This window comes from Ambystoma mexicanum, chromosome 12, assembly GCF_040938575.1.
Source record: "Ambystoma mexicanum isolate Mex_15411 chromosome 12, UKY_AmexF1_1, whole genome shotgun sequence".
Taxonomy (NCBI): domain Eukaryota; kingdom Metazoa; phylum Chordata; class Amphibia; order Caudata; family Ambystomatidae; genus Ambystoma; species Ambystoma mexicanum.
In genome coordinates, this window is record NC_090936.1 from 88,175,649 (window position 1) to 88,198,880 (window position 23,232).

Here is a 23,232-nt window from a genome sequence, read left to right on the forward strand (position 1 = left end):
GCGTGGCGTAGTTGCCAAGACAGGCTGTTGGATATCCTGCGTCCAGTCACGCAGATTTTTTAAATGGCAGAATAGGCGGCGTCCTCTGATACCCCGGTGGATGTTAACGCATTAAGGGGGTGGATCCAACGAACGGTGTGCCTGCTCAGCAACGCTAATGCCTCCATATGTAGAGAGCGTAGAAAATCATTATTAATAAGGTTGGATTCCAAACTGGCAGACATGTCAGAAAGGGAAGCGGGCCCGTCGGCTCAAGGTAATTTGTTTGGCGACTCTTTCTTGAAAAATTTGTCGGCATATGTTCACACTTTTACAGCGCTGTACAAAGCACAGGCTAATATAAAAAAAGGTTTTTGCCCCAAAGGTTTTTAACAAGGCTGGACGAGGTAGGGGCCGCTCCTCCGGCCGCTTTACCCAGGGTTCCTCCCGTCCCCGCCAATTCACGCCCCGTGGCGCATACAATCCCTCCTCTGCTCGAGGAGCACATGCCCAGTTCTACCCTCAACAAAACTCGAGTTGGAGAGGACGTGCCGGCAGAGGCGCCGGAAGATCAATAGGGCCATCAGGTACTTTCTCAGGTGTTGAAAGTTTTTTCCCTCAAAAGTCTAGGTGGCAGGTTAGCCAGGTTTCTTCCACAGTGGGAGTCCATAACTTCGGATCCTTGGGTGTTGCAGACTGTTCAAGGGTATCAGATAGAATTTTATGCCCCTCCTTGCCAGTTGTCCTTTCCCCTTCCTTTGGTGTTCGACGAAGTCAAACAATCCCTCATAGATGTGGAAGTAAGGGATCTCATCTCCAAAGGAGCGGTAGTCCCGGCCTCTTACCAGGCCTCTCAGTTTCTGAGTACCATTTTTCTAGTTCCGAACCCGGACCAGGGGTTTCGCCCAGTAATAAATCTGAAAGCCCTCAACTCTTTGGTGGTATATCACCACTTCAAGATGGAAGGAATTCATTTACTCAGAGACACCCTTCTCCCGGGAGACTGGATGGTCAAATTAGACCTTAAGGACGCTTACCTAGTGGTTCCCGTCTTTCCCCCTCATCAAGAGTTTCTTCAGTTTCAGTGGGGGGGTCGGAGGTGGCAGTTTGCATCCCTTCCGTTTGGTCTGTCCACGGCCCCATGGTGTTTCACCAAGCTCATGCGGCCTGTGATGGCTCTCCTCAGGTCCAGGGGGATTCGGATCATAATTTATCTGGACGACATGCTTTTGCTGACCCAGAATTATCAAACTCTGTGTTCCCATCTGAAGTTTTCTGTGACCCTCTTACAAGATCTAGGTTTTGTGATAAATGTCAAAAAATCCATATTGAAGCCTACCAAATGTATCCAATTTCTGGGCTTCAATATAGATTCAAAGCTTTGCATCCTTCTTCTCCCAGTCAACAGACTGTCCAAAATAAAGAAGGAGATTCGTCTACTTCTCAGGCGAGGGAGGATCTTGCTCAGGCAGTTAGCCAGGGTTGTGGGGATGCTGTCAGCATCCATTCAAGCTATTTTCCCTGCTCCCCTACATTACAGAGCGCTTCAGCGCCTAAAAGCCAAACATTTGCGCAAGTGTCTCTCTTATTCCCAGATGGTGGACTTGCCTCCAGAGGCCAGATTGGAGCTCCTGTGGTGGCTCAGGAACATGGAGGCCTGGAATGGCAAGGCGATCTTTGGCCCATCTCCGAACGTCGTTCTGGAGTCAGATGCAGGCATAGCGGGTTGGGGAGCCAGATTGGGTCAAATTTCCACAGGGGGGAAATGGTCGGAGTCAGAGAAACAACTACATACCAATTGTCTAGAGTTGTTAGCGGGGTCCTTTGCTGTTCGGAGTCTCCTCAAAGATCAAGGGAATTGTTGTGTTCTCCTCCGCATGGGCAACATCTCTGCGGTAAGATACATCAATCACCTCGGGAGTACCAGGTCGAAGGTCCTAGCGGATCTGGCAAGAGAGTTTTGGCATTTTTGCCTCGACAGGGATATTCTATTGAAAGCAGAATACCTCCCAGGAGTCAGCAACGAGATTGCAGATTGGAACTCCAGGCACCTGCAAGACAGGAGCGATTGGATGTTGAACAGGTCTCTTTTTGCCCGCATAGCGTCCCTCTGGGGTCCCCTGAAGATAGACTTGTTTGCCTCAAGACTAAATTGTCAAGTTCCCAAGTTTTACAGTTGGAGACCAGATCCGTTAGCTCTAGCCACCGACGCTTTCCTACAGGACTAGTCGGGTCAGTTGGGATATGCCTTTCCTCCCTTTGCCATGATAGCTCGGGTTCTGGTCCAAGTTCGCAGACAAGCAGTGTCTCTGGTTCTGGTTACCCCCTTTTGGCCCTCTCAGGTTTGGTTCCCGGCCCTTCTGGAATTGGCAATAGATTTTCCCCGTCTTCTCCCGTTTGATCCCCAGTTGCTGGTGGATCCGGGAGGTCTCCCTCACGAGTTAGTCCTGCAGGGACACCTTGCCCTTATGGCTTGGAAGATTTCAGCTCTTCCTGGTGCTTCAGAGGACTTTCGCAAGACTCTATGTCGGTCATCAGGGACTCTTGGGCGCCCTCTACTAAATCCGGGTATTCCTCAGCATGGAACTGCTGAGTTAGCTGGTGTGTGGCTAGGCACCTCAATCCCGTTTCTGCCCCTCCTGTAGAAGTGGTTAATTTTCTGGTAGAGTTGTTTAAAGAGGGGAAAGCCTACAGGACTGTTAATGGGTTTCGTTCAGCTATTTCAGCTGGTCACCTTTTGGTTAAAGGGGAGCCAGTGGGTAGGCACTTTTTGGTGCAAAGGGCCCTAAAATCTATTCGGATTAAGGTTCCATCAAAACCGAAGTATTCTTTTCTTTGTGATGTTAATATGGTACTGCAGCTCTTCAGGTCCTGGCCTCCTAATGACGATTTGTCCCTACAACAGTTATTTGCCAAGCTTGCTATGTTACTATGTCTGGTGTCTATTAAAATGGTCTCTGATATCAGAGCTCTGGATGTGGATAATAAGATGTTCACCCCTCAAGGGGTTACTTTCTTTATGTCATGGAGGACTAAATGCATGACTTCCTCTATATCCTATCCAGCTTTTCCTGAAGATGATAAATTATGTGTGATCAACTGTTTGAAGTGTTTTGAGATAAAAACTGAAGCTTTTAGGCCTCCCAGTACTTCTCAGCTGCTGATTTCCTACAGGAAACCCCATAAGCTAGTGTCCCCTTCTACTTTAGCCAGATGGATCAAATGGATTATGCGGGAGGCGGGGGTTGACACAGCCTCTTTTGGTCCCCACTCAGTCCGAGGCACTATGGCCTCTAAAGCAGCCTTTCTGGGGGGTAGTTTGGAACAGATTTTAAAAGCAGCTGACTGGCCAAGGGAATCAACTTTTAAGACGTTTTACCATAAACGTATTGCTCATGTAGCTGTGAATGTAATGCAAGGGCTTTGAACTTGCATAATATGAGCCTCCTGTCTTGCCATAGAATACCTAATCCCCCACACTAGCGTGAGATGGGGGTTTAGATTCTATAAAAGACAAGGAGGTGAGTATTATCCCACTCGCCCACCCTTACTGGTGTTTGATTGTTGTTTCAGCTTTCGGTTGATGGCTGCGGCTCAAGCAGAAGCGGAAGGTTCAGCTCCAAGTGGCAGACGGATTTCATTCTGACGTTCTCATGGGAGTTTGTTCTTCGTCTTACATGGAGAAAATGTCCGATGGTCGTGTGGAAAAACATCAGCGACAGAAAGAGGAGAAGTTGATAGAGGAATGGACCTTTATGGGACTGGCTTGCAGCCCATTGGCCACCTCCGGGGCATGACCTGCCCGCCATGTTGGAATGGGATGTTTCCCTTTGTATTGTTCTTATGTTGTGCTATTGGAAAAAAATGTGTTTTTACAAAGTTTTTCATTCTTTGCTGCTGTGGTTCAGAGTAAAGATTGTAATGCATAATACTCGCCTCCTTGTCTTTTATAGAATCTAAACCCCCATCTCACGCTAGTGTGGGGGATTAGGTATTCTGTGCTGCTCTCCACCCGAGGCTGGGAGTGGAGTCGAGTCTGCCTACGCCCCGATGCTCCTCCCCCACCCCAGCACGTTGGAGTCACAGAGACAGCTGCATGTGTACCAGGCATCTGGGTACCGTGTACCAGTGCTGCAGCCAGTACCGACCAGCGCGGAGCCTGAGCCACACGGCCTACTGTAGTCCCAGTACACTGCAGAGAAGATTAAAGTCACTTGCACGAAGGAGAACAGAAAGCTGATGACCAGCGGGCGTGTGCTGCTGTTTTGTCAGAGGATCGGCTGAATTACATTTTGTGTGCCACCACTCAGCCACACCGGCATTGGAGACCTGCCACAACCCTTATCCACAGCTAACTCAATTCATGTGAGTTTCATGACATATACGTCTCTCCTGTGTATTTTGTGCTCTCCGGTACATTTCCATTCTGATGGTAGTTGATGTATGCTCTCGCATAAAAGGGCCCACTTAAGTATTAATAAAGGACAATTATTTTCCTCAAATATGTGACTAATTAGTTGGTGTCGTGCTATAAGAATGCACAGCTTGTAATGGGGCTTGAGAGCAGGGAAGTCATTTCACCAAAATGCCAGGGGTAGCGTAAGTGACATCAGACGACCCTTGACCCCCCCTGATGACATCACAGGAAGTTATGTCATTTGACCCCACCCGAAGTGATATCGCGGGAAGTGATGGAACACAACCTTTCACCCGTTGACAGAACAGGAAGTGGCATCACATAGCATTGTACACTACAAAAAATATGGTTATGTTATCACTATAATGTGATGTACATTCCATGCAAGAATGGATCGCCATATGTATCGTTAATATCAGTGTGTATAGGCCCATATTACCAAATTACTGTGAATGCAAGCAGACGTCCATGACCAAATCATAATGATGTGTTATTATATAGCACTTAAGCTTAAGCGCTTTACATAGAAAAAATATACACCCAATACCACCCAGCCTGTGTTGGTACTCATTTATCGACCTCAGAAGGATGAAAGGCTGAGTTGAGGCGTTTAAGAACAGACTAAATCAGTGACTCACCCCCTGAAGTGTGCCTGAAATAAACCTTTAATGAGTCTAGCAATTATTGTATAGAATTCCAGAAAGACACATTATTTGGTATTCCTATTCTTTCTTATTTAGGGTCAGTGCTGAAAGTTTTAGACTTGTGGCACTCCTGTTCTTATTTTTCTTCTTTTTTGTAAAGGGGCCTGAACAAGAAAGCCAGCCACTCCAGAAGTAAAGAGCCACATGGTGCTGGCCACAGCCCAGAAGCTTGCATTACCAAAAAAAAAAAAATTAACTTTCTTTTTTTTTTTAAGAGGTCTTAAGGGAGACCACAGAGGTCGCAAAGGGAGACCTCAGGCAACCCCTAAATGACGTCCCTGCTTGAGAGAGGTGTGCCCGAGTGCAACTCTGTTAGTACAGTGCGACTGTACACGTGTCCTCGTGCTTGAAATTAAAAAAGGCACATCTCTGATGAAGTCTTAGTCGCTGTCCTTTGAGCGAGCTCTTGCTAACACAGGTTTTCTGCCCGCTGAAGAACAGTGAGTTATCCAGAACATTTAGGTAAAAAACACGTTTAATGACGGATCGAGATTAAAATGGAGATTCTTATTAGCTTCTGCTGTTGTAGTGACACTCAAAATAAAACCCATTACCTCCCTCCTGTCATTTAAGTTCAGTGGTGGAAATGGAAAAAATTTAAAGGGGATTTTCTTTCACGCTGCTTCTTTCCAAACTCTACACTGTACATCAACTCCACTTTAAATCACTTCCATGGGAGTGGTGCACCTAAAACACTTTTGGTAATGCTGTGATTTTTGTGGAAATGCACCAAAATGTCGACCACGTAATGGCGACTTTGGTGCATTTCTTTTTACCGACTCCCATTACTGCCTCCAAGCAAAGCGGGGGTTGCGGAGGTGTCCCCGCTTACCATTGTGGTAAGCGGGGGACAAGAAAGTAAAAAATAAATAAAAAGCACCCTGCAGCGTCAGCTCCGACCCACGTATGTGGGAGGGAGGAATTGACGGCGCAGGGATAGCAGGGAGTCGGCGCACACAGAAGCGTGCTGCCATATAAGTGGGGTCGGGTAGGGGAATGCGGTCCAGGAGACGTGGGCAAAGTGATCCATCTGATCATTGTGCCGCGCCGTAATTGGCGTTGACATTTTCATCGGCGCAGTTACAGGCGATGCAGTTATCACATAGATTCATTTTTTGTACATTAAGGGATCCATAGAAAACTAAGTTTGTACCCCTACCAGTAAGGGACTTACAGCGACTCACTATGAGGCAGAAACATGTGAATGATGATATCAACACACAAGAAGATGAATTACCATCACAATTCGTGCCTATACAACCGAAAGCATGTATAACAAAAAATACCCCTTTCCGAATGATGGATGAGAAAAGAGCTAATATTGACAAAAGACACACAAATAACTCTGGGGAGAAGAAATGGACTAACAGAAAAGAAAGTTCGTGCCTGTAAAGCAAACTCCACCTACCGGCTACTGTTAGAAAATGTAGACAGAATAAAAGATGGGTTGGTGTTAAATCGAGCCAATATATTGCACTTGCTCCACTGTTTCTCGAGATGGAGAAACATTGATTCTGGTGACTTCCACCTGATCGAATTTCCGGAGGGGGATATAGTGGATAAAGCTATAATTTATGTGGCTTCCAAGGATTAAAAAAAACAGAATTATGGAAGTAGCTGGAAAATGAATACCCATGGGGTTTGAGTTGGTTGAATACAATACCGAAGAAACACAAGTGACAAGACAAAGAGATCTATCACTGGATGTCCAAGGCATCCAAAAGCCTTGGACGCCGTTCTTCGGATTCCGAGTACCGCCAGAAGGAGACAGAGCATAGGGATAAAGACTAACCCTCGGGCAAAAGAAACCTAAAAAGAACACTGTAAAACAGAATAAAGAACTGTGAAATTGAAGGGAGGAGACGTCAAGAAGGAAACAAAAAAAAAAACAAAAAAAAATTGAACGTGAAATTTGCTCTCGTTAGCAGGGACATTGGCTGGTGGACATTCGACTTCATAGCCGAAGGTAGTTAGGGTACCAACACAAGGAGCTACATGTCCCATAAACGTCAAAAACGTCTCCCTCGCTTCTTGGAACACGCAAGGTTTTGCACATTTTGTGCAGGTGACTTGAACTTTAACCTCATTGAATAATATGCGCCCAAGAGACATGGCTGTCAGAGGCTCCCTTATTAGATGGCTACGAGATATACATCAACCCTGCAGTAGAAGGTAATAAGGGACGCCCGATGGCAGGCCTCTTAATCGCCCTAAAAACATCACAAAACTCAAAGTGGATAAAGAATTTCATCCGTCACCCTGGATTTTAGTTCTCCTTATCTCAACAGGTTTGAAAGAAAGTAACCTGCTGAGGAACTTATTAGTGATCAACCTTTACTGGAACCCGGTGTGTACTAGGGATGAAGAGTATGTTACAACAGTACTGGACACCATTGATGGTGAGAGGGACGTGACACCCAGTTTTGAAATCCTTCTCTGTCATGATCTAAACATACATTGTTTTGATGAGAAGCCTAAAACTATATCTAATCGATCATTAAACTCTTCTCCACCAATAGCTAGAGGATACATCTGGAGAGATGAGATGAATGTAAAAAACATCTACATGGCTAATGGTCACATACAAGGAGATATCCTGGCACAACCTACATGGAAAAGAGGCACAGAACAATACATGTTGGACTATCTGTTTACCTCAAGGGATTTTGTATGGGAACCTGTCAGATTTCATGGTAAGGACATACAATAAGAGCGACCACGAGATATTAACTACGACAATTGGCATCTGGCCCGTTGTGAATCAGACCATACCAGGACACAATCTATATGTTCAGCCTAGACACAATAGACTTGAAATCGCAGAGGACACTGAGATTGGGGTTGAATAGCCCAGTAGATTGGAGGCCTACAAGGAGATATCGGGGGTCAATTCTAAATGGGGGTTTAAACAAAAACATGCATTTGATATTGAGATTATGCAGAGAAAAAAAAAAGCTCTTAAAGCAGCCCTGACTAGAGCTAAGAATGAATGTAGGGACCTGGAAACAGCCATGAAATTGAAGCAACAATATAAAAACTGGCTGAAGAACCACAGATGGCTCCTGCACCAAAGAGATGCTCAGAAAATGTTGGGCTTAATCGCAACGAAGAATACTGCTGGAATATGGAAAATATCAAGTAACCTGAATGCATCACAAAACTCTATAATACTGAATAATGTCCCTGCAGCAGTTTAGAAGAAGCATTTTGAGGCACTGTTCAGTTCTGATGGTGTTGTGGTGACTACCCCCTGTCTATCCAATATACCCTGGTCATTCTCGACAGAGAAATCGGAAATAAGGGCCCTGGTTCTATCAGCAAGTAATTCAAGAGCTCTGCGGCCCGATGGTATGTCAAATTATAAACTCAAAGAGGATCCAGATGAATGGACAGAGACCATGTATTCCTTATTTGCAAAAATAAAGAGAACTAAGCAGATTCCCGTTTCTTGGAGTTCTTCGATTTTTGTACCCATATTCAAGAAGGGCGATAGGGCAGAACCATCTTACTATAGACCTATCGCCCTTCTTGATGTTATGGGCAAAATGTTTGGTGCTTTAATCTTGCAAGCCCTAAATTTACTCTTGGCGTATGTGCCCCGGACATTTCGATAAATGGCAGGCAGGTTTCGAAAAGGGAATAGGAACCTCCCTTAACCTTTTTTTTGATCAATCATATTAAGGCCAGTGTAAAAGCGCAACCAAAGATGACGGTACATATGGCATCAATAGATCTTGCACAACCCATTTGACGTGATTGAGAGACCGGAACTATAGGCCAAGCTAAAAAAAATGGAATTGCCCAGAGGACCTTAGAGAAGCACTATTAGTTCTACACAGAAATACCAACATGCGTGTTAAACTGGATAAGAAAGGCAACCTTACTGAGCTAATAGCAACAACAAAGGATCTGAAACAAGGTTATAAATTGGCCCCTACGCTATTCAACCAATTCATCTCAGACATACCCCTAGCTTTTGAACAAACCAGAATGTATTCTCAGAGTTGCAGGAGTTGCAGTAGGTCGTCTGCTATATGCAGACGACCCGATTCTGCTTGATCAAACTAAGGTGGGTTTACAGAGGCTGTTGGATGCTTTAGCAAGTTACTTGGGTGAAAATAGCTTAAAAGTAAACATTGCAAAAACAAAAATCCTGACATTCTACGGGAAAATCGCTCATAAACCTTCTGGGAAACGAGCATGATTTTTTAAAGGAGAAAAAATTGCAGAAGTATTAAGTCTTGTGTATTTGGGAATTTGTAACAATAACAGTGCAGTGGAAGCACCACAAGAGACCAGACTAAGACTTAAAATGATAAACCTTACTTCTCAAGCAAAGATAATCATGAAGAAATATTGCAGGTTTACATTACAACCAGTTATTGTCTTTTACACAGGTCGTGCCGATTATAACTTTTGGCTCTGAAACTTTGCTATTACTTCGGAAAGCTCTGTGGCCACAATTGGAGAGTATTTACTGGAGAGGGCTATTGGGTCTCCCGTCATGCACTCCTATAGACTTAGTGTTGGAAGAAATGGGAATCAAATCACTCTGGTCAATTGTGCAATGGAAAATATTGGCCTTCTTCCGTAAATGCCTCTTGAATAATCGAGAAGAGGCTTTAAGGTTTGGCTCAGGTACTCCAACAAGAAGTTGATTTAAGTTTATTATTATTATTGTTTATTGTTTTTGGTTTGTGTTAAACCTTTACAAAAGTACATAAAAGATTTTGTATTAGAAAAATATAAAAACAATCATTTCTTTTATCAAATCAATCGCAATCATCCTAGACATCCAACTGCATAAAATGTATCTAAAACAGATCATTACTTAACAGTTTAAGAAGAGGCAAATCATTTCTTGGTTTCAGAGGTCAAATCGAATCATAGCTTTCCTTATTTCGTATTCAAGCAGGCTCATCATAAGAGGCATCATTACACGATTCTTAATGTAAGAATATGTTAATATCATGACAAATTACAAAAAAGTTTCAAGAAGGTTATGACTCTTATTTTTAACACATTAGAGTTACCATGCCGTATCTGATACCACAATAGTTCTCTATTGATGCAATGTAGTTGATTCACAAATTGTTTAAAATATAAAATACGTTGTTGCAATAGGGCTGGGCAAACTAACAGCAGATGCTGCAGTGTCTCTTCGATTCCTTCCTCTCTACAAAACCGACACCACCCCCATTCTTTATCCGCAATCCGCCATCTTTTCAATATGTAGTTAGTTTTTAAGACATCGAATCTGAATCTCATGAAAACATTGCGTAATTCACGCGCAGGATATGTCTCCAGATAGGCTTCAAGAGTTGGATAGCACTTCCAGAATGAATACATATGATACATAGATTTCGATAACATCACATACATCATAGGTTGCTGCCAGTCGCGCCCTTTTACGATTTTCTTCACTTTTGAAGGATTTGAGATAAGAATATTTACTGATAGGCCTAAATCCTGGAGGTGCGTTTGCATTGCTTCACTTTGGTGGATATAAAATGTGTTTCTAGTGTCATTGGCAGTAATCGAGTATAACGTATCTGCAGGATTAGTAAGACACTTCCTCCATAAACATAACTTCTTCCATTTTATAATCGACCTCCAAGATTGCAATCCCAATTCGTATTTTATCGCCTCGATTGGGACAGATTTAGGTAGAAAGAAGAGAATTTCTTTCTATATCATGCTCTCTAGTTGTTTCAAGTAATCAGAGTCTTCTAAATCATGAAGTTCCATCCCATACAACAAGCCTGGTATTCCTTTCATATTGTAAACATTTTTAAGCGGCACTAAAGTAAATTTACAGTATAGTGATTCCAATTTTCGCATTTGGCATAAGATACTTTCAGTTTTAATCTTTAAGTGTTTTTTTGTAGTGGCAGGGGAACCAGACCCAGAGAATAGGTAACCCAGATATTTGAAGCCACACTGACAGTTTATCTTTTTACCTTCAACTTTCCAAGTTAGATTTGAGGATCTTTTCATAGGTTTACCCAAATGTATGATGGTAGTTTTGTCAGCATTAATTTTCAATCGTAAATCTGCTATAAAAATTACGAACGCATCAATCATTCTTTGTAAGCCGACTTTTGTGGAGTCAAATAACAAAAAATCGTCGGCATATGCTAGCCATTCCAGTTGCATATCACCAATCTTTGGTGCAATTAGACCTTTGCCGCTCAATGCTTTATCCGCACCACACACATATAGGTTAAAAGGCGTGGCTGCAAGCATGCATCCTTGACGCAAACCGTTTTGAATGTCAATCTCAGATGTCAACAGGCCTTCAGAGTTCAGCCTTACTTTGATCTTTGTATCTGAATCCAGATTGATAATGATTTGTAATAGGTGGTTAGCCATAAAGTGGCCCTATCTACCAGATCGAAAGCTTTGCTGAGATCCATAGCGGCTACATAGATCGAGTTCCCATGTTTACCTAAAGCTTTGGAAAGCAGGGATCTCAAAATCGGACCCCCACAGTCCGTACCAATTCCTTTTCTGAAGCCTATCTGTTTAATGTCAAGAATGCGATTTAGCTTAATCCATTCTAACAATTCCTCTAGAACAATGGAAGAGAACATTTTGGACTCGGGGTCTGAAATAGCAATCGGTCTATAGCTGTCTGGTGTTAATCTGGAGCCCTTTTTAAAAATAGGAATAACTAGTGCTAGTTTCCATGATTGTGGTAGGGTTTTAGTCATTAAGATGTCTTTATACAAGATGTGTAGAATTTCGGACCATAGGATGACATCAGCCTTTAAGATTAAATTTGATAGGTTATTGGGGCTGGGAGCCCCCGAATTTCTGGATTTAGTTATAATGCGTGTGATATTAGTAGTAGAAATATCTAGTGACCATTCACAGGGTTCATAAGTACCGTCAAAATGTCTGGCATTATTGCAAGAATACATTTTGAAAAAATGTTCACACCACCTTCTTTCGCTTATTTGGGTGAATTGTAAGTCTTTTTGTGAGCAGTCAACATTGTTAACAATTTGCCAGAAATTCGCAATATCTTTCCCTTTGATAGCATAAAGCATTTTCTCCCCATCTTTTTGAGCTCTTAACGACCTGTAATTTATCGCACAGTTCTTATACTGATGCTTAACATTTTTAATCAAACGAGTTATGTCAGTACACACAGCTTTTTCTCTCAGTATGGCACGAATATCTCTCCTCATTACAGATTTACGAATGTGAACCTCGACATCAAAAGAATGTTTGTGTTGCGATCTATTAGTCGTTAATCTATTATCATTTTTCATGGTATATTCACAAATATCATTCAAATGATCAGTAAAAATCCCAGTACCAAAGAGCCGTGCACGATTAACCGTAGACATTTCACAAAAATCTTGCATTAACACAGAAGTAAATCTCTTAGTTTTGGAATAGGTCCATCTTATTCTGTTGCCTTTGGGATTTACAGTCAGGCCTTCAGAATATCGTAAAGTTTGTTCTGCCAGTGTTGTGAACCACAGATCAACATGCAATAATTTATGGTCACTGGTAGACATATCAATAACAGTTAAATCCGGCATATATTTTTCCAGACCACTAGTCACAAAAATATAATCTAGCACAGAGGTACAACCTCTGGCTGCCCAAGTGTCACATTCATTAATTATTTTGGTCATTCCCATGATTTCAATGAAATTACACCATAGGGCTCCTCTGATTTTGAGGTTCCCGGCAGCAGTTTCAGATTTGCTGGATCCCAGGGAAGTGGACAGTATCAACTCATCTAACTCTTTGTTGCTAATGTTGCAGGCAGCATTCAAATCGCCTGCAATAATCACAAGACCGTTCGTATGCAACAGACGCCATTCATCAATTTTGTTACTCAGATTGGTTAATTTCTTTTTAAGCTGTAGCATCGAGTATTTCAAGGGATTCCAATAAACATTTATGATGAGTAAATGCGTTTTGGTACCATTCCTAGCAATCACATAGGTCGCCGCTAAAAAGGAATTAAGGCTCGACCATTCATTAGATATCAAAGCTTGTAAAGATTGTTTGCATGCTATAATCATCCCACCCATTGGTCTACCTCTGGTTCCTTTGATGGCTGGTAGTTGAATCATATCAAAACCTTCCCAAAGCAAGATTTCAGTAGCCCAGGTTTCTTGCAGTAGGAGTAGGTCATATTTCTTTAAATCATCGGTAACTTTGTCTTTATGAATTAAGTGATAATTGCCTCTTGTGTTCCATGAGGCAAAGGTGATATTTTTCTTATGGCTAGAGAGGCTTTCTCATTTCGTTTAGAGTATTGATTGACTCTCTAAGAGACAAAGCCAGCCATCTCCATTCTTGTTTGTCATTCATATTAGAGGTTGCAATCTGGGAGTTATTATAGTCAATGGCTGCTTTGGTAGGTTCCGGTACTTCAATCCTCACATTCCTGGGGGGGTCCTGCCAGCTGTTTTCATACTGGAAGATGTCAAAACCCCTGCTTTGCAGGGATTCAGCCTCCTTCAGCAGAATGCCCTTTACCAAAGGAGATGTAACAACCAGTCGTACGTAGTCAACTCTCTTCCTATGTATAAAATCTACTAAAGCTATTTCTGATGTAGTAATCAGTTTTAATTCAGGGATAGCAGAAAATAAGGATAGTATATATGGACGATTTAGCACTATTTGATTTCTTTCTCCAAACAGCGCCACTAGAATCAAGCTGGGTAAGTGAGGCAAAGCCGGTTTCTTTAAATAGTCTAATTCATTAGCATCTGAATTGTCGTTAGCCGTGTTTCGGTTTCCTCTAGGCTCTATGGTTTCTTGAAGCATACAATGCTCGCTAGGCATATTATGATTCGCAGATGAAAAATCGTGTTGTAGGATCTTCCTGATAATACAAGCGATTTCATCTTTTTTAGATGTCATGAGCACTGATTTATCATTAACTTTGTTGCGAGTCTCAGCTGTCTTTGATTCAATAGTATCAATGGCCTTAGAACTTGTGACAGCTCCAGCTTGAATAGTGGGGCCATTGGTAATTGCAGCATTTTCCGGGGTGCCCGTTTCGTTGTTAGATGTAGGTTGGGGGGCAGTCTCAGAAGGAGTCGCCACCTCACAACCAGCATCAATGCCAAAACATGTAGCCTTGCCAACTTTACTTAGTACAAGATCAGAGTAAGTGACATTATCTGCATCCTTAGTTCGAAAGCTTTCCTTTGAGCATGCTGTGTCAACATTTAATGGGATGGTAACTGCTATTTTTGTGTCTTTGTTATCCGGTATTTGATTAGTTGGAGTAATCAGATTAGTTGCTGATGTGGGAAGACGATTTACATCAGTGGCTATTTTCATTGTTGACATTGAATTAGCTTTAAATATTTCAAAAATGGCAACTAACCCATATTTCAGTGAAGATAATTGAGTAGCTATATCATCTATTTCATTTTTTTTCTTTTTGTTTTTATTTTTCAACACATCTGCAATCCGGTTGTCCGCATCGCAATAGCTCCCTTGAGCATGTAAAGTCGTCTCATCCTGTCTTCCAACAGGATTATTGGTGGTTTGCACCGATATAATTTGGACACTGTCATTTGCGTCTTTGCCAGTAAGCATTTCAGTCTGAGCTTCTGCGATAGCATTTCTAAAGAATCGATCTCTTAAATATTTACGTGATGATTTTTGTTGGTTATTTAGATTGGCAGAATATTTCCTTTTAGACTTTTCTTTGTTTTTAAGTTTGCATGCATTAACGCCAACCACCGCATCCTGGTTGGCAGGCTTAATACTCAAGATTCTGTCCGGTATAACATCTCGCGTGGAAACGATGTCACCTTTGCTGAGTCGGAAACAAATACTATATTCGCCTGCATCTCAGCGATGGTAATAACCTCTTCATGCAGTTTAGAGTCTGGTACAGGTGGTATAGGGGTTGGCATTTTTGTGGTTATCGGTTTCACAATCGGAGATCTTTTTCGGGTTAGTTTCATATTTAGACAGGAAATCCGTCAAGAGATTAGGTATTGTTCCAATGGATACGTTAATTAACGTCATCATTTCAGTCTGTCTTCGTAATTCATATAAAATCAGTCTGTTTGTGGTGTCAAGCCTAGTGTAAAGGTCAGAGTCATCTTTCACGTCATTATTCACACTACTATCCATGGAACCATTGTCCATAAGGGGCATTCTTTCCAAGTCTATAGTGCGAAAAGCACTAGGCGTGTCACAAAAGGAAGCATTCTGCATCTGAGCCTCTACCTCAGAAGCAGGAATTGCTTTCCATAGTTTTTTCAGTTCCTCTTTATCTTGCTGAGGTAGTAGTTCCTCCTGAAATAGAGACTGTGACGATCATTAATGCCTGCTTGCTCAAGAACACAATCCTGGTTGGTTCGTAGTTGGTTAGAGCAAAACTGGTTGCACTGCAGCAGTTCCTCCTCCTCGATACAGGAGGGAGGAAGAGGCAGTGCCGCAGCGCGAGCCAGACTCGCTCGGCGTGTAGTTACCGCAGAAAAAAAATCGGCTCGTGGATCCTTCATTATATTTATGGTCTTATTAAGTTTCACCATTTTACCGTGTCACTGAGCACGAATGACAAGTGTAGGGAGATTACAAAGGCCAGTTAACAAACAGCTGCAACCAATCAGACCAAATTCAGGTTGAACTTACTTGGGGTCCTCGGTGGTGCTGGCTCTCATACAGACTCATCAAACTTCTCAAGTTGACTACAGTGGGTCAAACCAAACCCTAGACACCCTTAGACCCTTATCAGCCTAACAGTCTACCAGCCGACACCCTTATAAATAGATTTTTCTAATTGTTATCAGCCCAAAACCTGAGTACCCACACCTTTCACCTCGCACCGCGAACAGCAAACAGCACACTTCCGTGCACTTCGCGGTGCACGCGTGAGGTGCGCTGTATGATGGGAATTTCTACCCACACAAGGGAAATGGAAAGGAGGGGCCAGTTCGAGCGGCCCAATCCCAGGCGCTAAAAGGAAAAAGAAAGTTGCAATTAGTGGTACGTATAACAAGGACTCGTATCAGCTGTAGGAGGGGTGTGGGGTTTACTAGAAATAAAGAAACAAAGAAAAATGGGTGTATCCACTCTAACATGGAGCAGTAGAATTACGAAGAGAGTGGGCGTATCCAGTCCAACACAGATCAATGCGCAAACAAAACTAGAAACACGTGTCTAAGGGGAACACCGAAGCGTCCATCAGTAATTACTTCAGGTTCAGGCAGTCCGGCTGCAGCAGCTAAAGACTTCCTCCTTGGCCTCACAGAACACAAGTAGAATCTTCACGGGCTAAACACAAGGGGCAGTCCAAACAGTTCGAGGTCCGTACGAAGTCCACCACAGCAAACAGCACACTTCCGTGCACTTCGCGGTGCGCGCGTGAGGTGCGCTGTATGATGGGAATTTCTACCCACACAAGGGAAATGGAAAGAGGGGCCAGTTCGAGCGGCCCAATCCCAGGCTCTGTAGGGGTTTCCCGTGTACTTTAACAAGATGGATGAGAGAGTCTCAGCAAATTCCTCTGCAATGCATGCCTCCCAGTCCCGGGAGATGGCAGTGACCCACCTCTCGGCAGAGTGGTGTGGCTTTTGATCCCCGTGTACAAGAACTGATAGAAGGGGTCAAGTCCCAATGAAGCTTCACATATAAGTCTGAAACGAATGGCAGACGAAATCTTCCCTGCTACCGCGCCGTATGTATAGTACGGAGCCGACTGCACATCAAAGGCTCTGGAATTCAGATTCGAATCACTGCACGTCACACATCCGCCAGAGGGGGGATTTAAGTTTAAACAATTGGAAAAGATGCTGCATATCTATTTTGAAAGAATTGAACACCACTGAAGAAGTCTAATCCTGGGAAAGTTGAGAAAAAACGTTTGGATCTGGATTGGATTTACACTAGAGATAACGTGCGATCTCTAAAGCTGTATGGCCAGAAAGACCATAACTTTAGGGCAAGAGGAAATCCCCAAAATATTTTTAAAAGGGGGCGTGGCTAACTAGCCATGGACTAGGACGTGTCTCCGTGCGGAGCTCCTGTCGATCCGGCTTCCATCCGAGAAACTACGCTACAAATATGCTGTTCGCGCTTTGAAACTGAAGGAACGGGTGTCGGAACATAGGCACTGCAAGAATCTTGAAGAGCAAGTCATTCGTGTCTGCGGATTGGCAAATAATTGACTTTATTAGTGGCGGCCGTGTGAATAAATTGTTGCCGAGGTGGCGGACAACAAAGGGAGCGTCATTGCAGCCCTGCTAAGAATCGATTTCTGCTGAATTATATGGAAGGCGAGGGAACGGTTTGCAAACCTTTCTTTGTGCTGTCATAGCGAGACAGAGCCCCCGGGCCCGGATACATGTAGCAACCGGAGATCAACAGAGGAACGCCGGGTGCTAACGCGGCTCTCGGCTGCCCACAGAGGCTGCAGGATCCTGCTGAGCCCGCACGGAGCGCGAGGAAGTCGGCTAACAGAAGTAAGCTTTGAACATTACTCTAACCATTGTAATGAAGAGGCGGCGCTCTCGGGCTTGAATCAATGTAGCGCCCGCAGATGGTTATAAAGTAACAATAAGCGCTGTATGCTAGCGCGGCTCCCAGCTGCTCATAAAGGCAGAGCGGAGTATGACGACCGCTGGGAGCTGCGGTATGAAAAGCGGGCAAAGGGGGAGGATATGAGAAGACACTAAAAGAGAGCTGCATGTGCTGGTAGACCGCGTGGCCCTGAGTGCTGTTGCCAGCAACGGTACGTCTGCACACGGGGCGCACGGAACGGTGCTCCGAGGCCGCAACGAACTGAGCAGGATAACGGATTGAGTTCCCCTGCATGGCGACTGGGCATTGCGTGCGCGGAGGTGCACACTAACTGCATTGAGATACGGCTGAAATTAGGGCCGCCCGGTGCGGAAACAACAACAGATCGAGACGCACTGTGAGCTGGCCCTGTTACATCACGTGCCCGAGAATTAACCCCATCCACGGCTGAGACATTCAATAAAAGCAAAGTCTGAGCTGTATAGTGGCACCGTGACTGTGGAGCAAGGCCACGCGTAATATAGTGCGGAATAAGCACTTGAGGTGAACAGTTGACCTGTCATTCATGAACTGCCACAACAATAGCAGCCTTAACAGAGATTGAGACCTGCAAAATGTACATGGAGCCCAAGGTGACACGTTGCTAAGAAAAAGGGGGAAAAAGTGAGTGGGAATACGGGCCCCTGAAATTCGCAATTAAAATACTGCTTCTAGGGGAGACGTGGGAGGACACAGCCCATTCCAAGCTTGATCTTGCGGGCCGCCCTGCAGCATGGCCCACTGAGGGCCGCCAGACACTGAACTGGAATATACTGGAATACAGGAGAGCTGATATAGGATACGAAGTGAGACTGTAAGATGTCGGTGAAGGGGCTGAAAGCCAGGAGTAAGCAACCCACTATGGACACCTTTGCCAAGGCACAGCGGACCCCTCCGAACCCAGTACAAAAAACGGGGGAAGCATCTGGAGATGACGCCCCTGAAACAGAAAACCAACAAGTCCTAGCGGCCATAACGGACCTAAGCACTAGATGGGGCACGGCAATGGCAGAACTACGGACAGCCCCGGAGAACAAAATAGATGCAGTAGGAATTGAAGTTATCCTCCTGCGACAGGACGTCAGGGCGCTGGCAGAAAGAACTAGTGGCCTGGAAAGCGCAGTGAAGACTAACACAGACGTAAGCATGAACAATGCGAAGGAGGTCCATGTGCTCAAATAACAGGTCGCCAACCTTGAAAACAGGGTGGAGGAAGCAGAAGGACGGGCGAGACGGAACAACATCCGGGTGGTTGGCCTGCCAGAAGGAGAAGAAGGCCAAGACCCCACGGACTACGTGGAGAACATAATCCTGCAAGAAGTGGGAGCGGACAAACTCTCTCAGGGGTTCACGGTAGAGTGGGCACACCGAGCCCTGATGAGGAAACCAAGGCCTGGAGCTCCTCCGCGGCCGATAATTGCGAAAATCTTGAATTACAAAGATAGGGAAAAGATCCTGGAGTGTTTTCGCAAGGGCAGGGCGATAGAAAGAGCCGCCTCTAAGATTACAGCATACCCTGACTATACTATGCTGGTGCAAAGACAGAGATATAGTTATGTGGCGGTCAAGAGAAGATTGCGTGTAGCGGATATTAGGTACATGCTACTGTACCCAGCGAAGTTGAACGTTCTGCACAAAGGCAGAGCGTTGTTTTTTGACACACTGGAGGAAACAGCGTTGTGGTTGGACTTACAGGGCTGCCCGGCGCAAGATGAGGGACAGGATGGCCAAGAGCCGATAAGTTAAGATATTGTATCATGTACATTGCGGGGATAGGAGGGTGGGCATCTACCATTGAGCCTTGATGTACTTGATAGATGAGGTGCAGCCCTTGAACTTTATGACTTTGGTGGACTATAATGTGGTATATAATGGCGCACGTAAACATGAGAGCATTAGGCGTGGCAACTCTAAACAAATAGGAGCAGCAGGATCGCGGTTACCTACCCCTGAGAATTAGTAACAAGGCAGCCAATAGGGCGGGTTTCACCAGAAAGGGCTAGATGCGGGGATGCCTGAGATCCAGGGATGGAGCTGGGCAACAGTTGGGGAGGGTTTTGTTGGGGAAGGGAAGGGAGGTGGGAGGGTGGAGGGAAGGGGTGTTTGGAGTGTTTTTAGTTGTAGGAAGTTTGAATTGGGGAATGAGCCTAAATAGATCGAGACAGAAGTGGGATCTGGATCGCACCGGGGGGATGGAAAGGGGCACTCTACTGGGCCATGGGGGAACCTTAAAATAATTACGTGGAATGTCAGGGGACTTAACAGTTATCTAAAAAAGCATAAGGTCATGTTGTACCTGCGCAGGCAAAAGATAGACATTGCGCTGCTGCAGGAGACACATCTGACACAGGAAAAGATGGAGATGGTTGAGAAGAAATGGAAAGGGGTTGTGGTGGGCTCGACATACTCTGCTAATGCTAGAGGAGTACTCATCTGGGTGGCGCCGCATGTCCCGTTTCAACTAATACAGGAAGTGGCGGGAACAGATGGGAGGATGGTCATATTGAGGGGATTAGTGGAGAATAGGGAAATAAGCGTTGTAAATACGTACACCCCCAACCAGAACACGGTAGCGTATTTCAGAACTCTGTGCACCAGCCTTGGTATGTGTATGGGTAGTGCGGTAATCTGGGGTGGGGATTTTAACTGTGTATTAAACCCCAAGGTGGATAGATAAGATGGCAAGATAGATAGACCCGCCCCAGCGGCTAGAGCACTGCAGACACTGCTGGACGATTTTGGTCTGGCAGATGTGTGGAGAACGAAATACCCCCAAGAGAGGCACTATTCGCACTACTCCGCCCCGCAGCAGTTACATACAAGGTTAGACTATATCTTTGCTACGTCGGAGGTAATAACAGAGATCACTCAGGCAGAATATAAAGCGAGAGTCCTCTCGGATCACTCGCCCCTGGTAATCGGGTGGCAATACTGCCCCCCGAGAGCACGGATTCCGACATGGCGCCTCCGAGCAGAGGCATTTAAGGACCGTGTTTTTAGGGAGGATATAAGAGAGGAGATTACATACTACTTTGAGACGAATACGGGTAGCGTAGACTCGGCAAGTACATTATGGGAAGCCTTTAAGGTAGTGATGCGAGGGGTAGCCATAGCAAAATCAAAAGGCCTACAAGGTGGGGTTTTGGCTGACCTACAGAGAACAGAAAGGGAACTAGAAAAGGCATTAACGAGAGGAAGTGAAGACATGGAGCTGGTGCTTAAATTACAGCAGAAATGCGCGGAACATATGGGAAAGACTGTGCAACCTTAATTACAAAAAGTATATAGAAAGACAGCATGCGGGAGGGGATATAACAGGACGGCTTTTGGCATGGTTATACAAGAGCGAGACTCCCAGACCTGCGATCAGAACGATAACGAGAGAAGATGGTAGTGTAGTGGACACCCAAGTGGGAGTTAATCAGGAGTTTGCAGATTACTACAAGTTGCTATATGGAGATGAAGGGGGAAGTAGCCACAGGGAGATAATAGAAACATTGGAAGACATAGGACTGCCTAAGATTAGCGTTGAGGAAAGAGAGGAGCTGGATGCACCGATTACTCTGGAGGAGTTAGAAGAAGTGGTGAGGCAGCTGGCCACTACTAAGACCCCTGGGGCGGATGGGCTCCCCAGTGAATTTTATAAAGTATATAGGGAGGAAGTGCTCCCCCCAATGTTAGAAATGTTAAATGAAGCGTTCGAGGTAGGACGGTTGCCAAAGTCACTTAGAGAAGCGATCATAATACCGCTTCCCAAACCCAACAAGCCTGGGCATAGCTGTGGCTCTTACAGACCCTTGTCGATGTTGAACCAAGACAGCAAGATATTGATTTCTGTCTTGGCAAACAGATTGCGAAGAGTTATTGATAAACTTATACACCCTGATCAGACGGGCTATGTCCCGAATAGAAATATTACTCATAATCATAGACGACTCCAACGGGTAATTGATTGGGGAAGAGAGAATGAAGGCGAAATGGCGATTGTGTCCTTACACGCGGTAAAGGCTTTGGATTTGGTCAAATGGCTGTGGCTGTTGGCGGCCCTGGCGGGGTACGGAATGGGGCCTGGATACATAAGGTGGGCGAAGATGCTGTACAGTGAACCGCTAGCTAGAGTTAGAACAGGATCAGTGATATCCGAAAGATGGCAACTCAGCAGAGGCACCAGACAGGGGTGCCCATGGTCCCCAATGCTTTATATACTAGCCCTGGAGCCCCTAGCAATATACCTTAGACAACAATACGATACCTGATCTCCTTATATGCGGATGATTTGTTGCTGTACTTGAGGCACCCGGAGGAAAATCTCCAGTACATCCTGGAGGTGATGGAGAGATATGCTGGTCTGTCGGGGATAGCGGTAAACTCTCAAAAATCTAGTATTTTCCCACTAGGCAGTTATAAGGGACCCCCTGTGAGACGGCTACCAGTGTTACAAATACCATGGGCGGTTCGTACTTTCCGGTACCTTGGGATAGACGTATACCATACTGTTGAAGAGGAACACAAGCCCAATACCGAGGTAGCTATTGCAAAAATTGAGAAGTGTATGAAATTCTGGGTCAAGTTGCCCCTAGCAATGATGGGACAAGGTGCAATGCTGAAGATGGTGGTCCTACCTAGGCTCATACATTATTTTGGGAATATTCCATATATGATACCTAAGAAGTTTTTTGCTAAACTGAACAGCATGTGTAGGGATTTCCTGTGGCATGGTACCCGAAATAGAGTGGCGCTATGGAAGTTGCAAAACTTTTATGAAAGAGGGGGGATAAAATTGCCTAATTATGAGGTTTATTATGTAGCGTGCCAGCTGCAATATGTTGCCAAATGGCTCTCGGATGAAGTGACCCCTGAATCTAAGTTGTTTGGACAGGATTGTGCCCCATTTTATTTAAGAGAGATGATCTGGCTGCCCAAGACAGAAATGAAAGAGCGCCCTAGGATAATGATTGGATGGAATATGTGGCACCGGGCATGCCAGATGATGGAGAACCCATTCCCATGCTCCCCGCAGATGCCGCTAGCGACACTGGCAGGGGGCGATACGCAGTTAAGGATGATAATTAGGAATCACTGGGAATCGGTGGGGTTGGTAACGCTAGGAGATGTCTGGCGAGAGGGGACTATTATAGATTTTGGAGTGCTGGGAGAAGAAACAGGGCTACACACGGGCCAATATATCACATACCATAGAATGGTGCAGAGAATCGGGAAGACATGGCCCGAAATAGTATTAGAAGAAGAACCAGATGCTATCATAGATGCAATATATGATATATCGGAGGGGGGCATGAGATCTCTAGACTGTACGAGATGGTGAAGTCTAAGGTTTGGAAGGATTTATCACAATTTCGACTACACTGGGAAGCGGAAGTAGGAGCCCCAATAGAGGATGGGATGTGGGAGCGTGCCCTGGGGTACCACAAGAAGGTGTCAAGAAATGCGAGACTGAAACAGCTAAAACTGTATATTACGCACAGGGCATATATGACACCTCTGAGGATATCTAGGTTTGGAAACGCTGGACGACAAGCATGTCGCAAATGTGACGAAGAAAAGGCTGACATGGTA

The 23,232-nt window shown here is 44.7% G+C and overlaps 1 protein-coding gene across 2 annotated transcripts in view; it reads right to left on the reverse strand.

Moving 5' to 3' along the window:
• The window catches only part of FBXL13 (F-box and leucine rich repeat protein 13), a 2,326,763-nt gene that overhangs the window by 1,629,138 nt on the left and 674,393 nt on the right, over nucleotides 1-23,232 (reverse strand). The window lies entirely within an intron of this gene.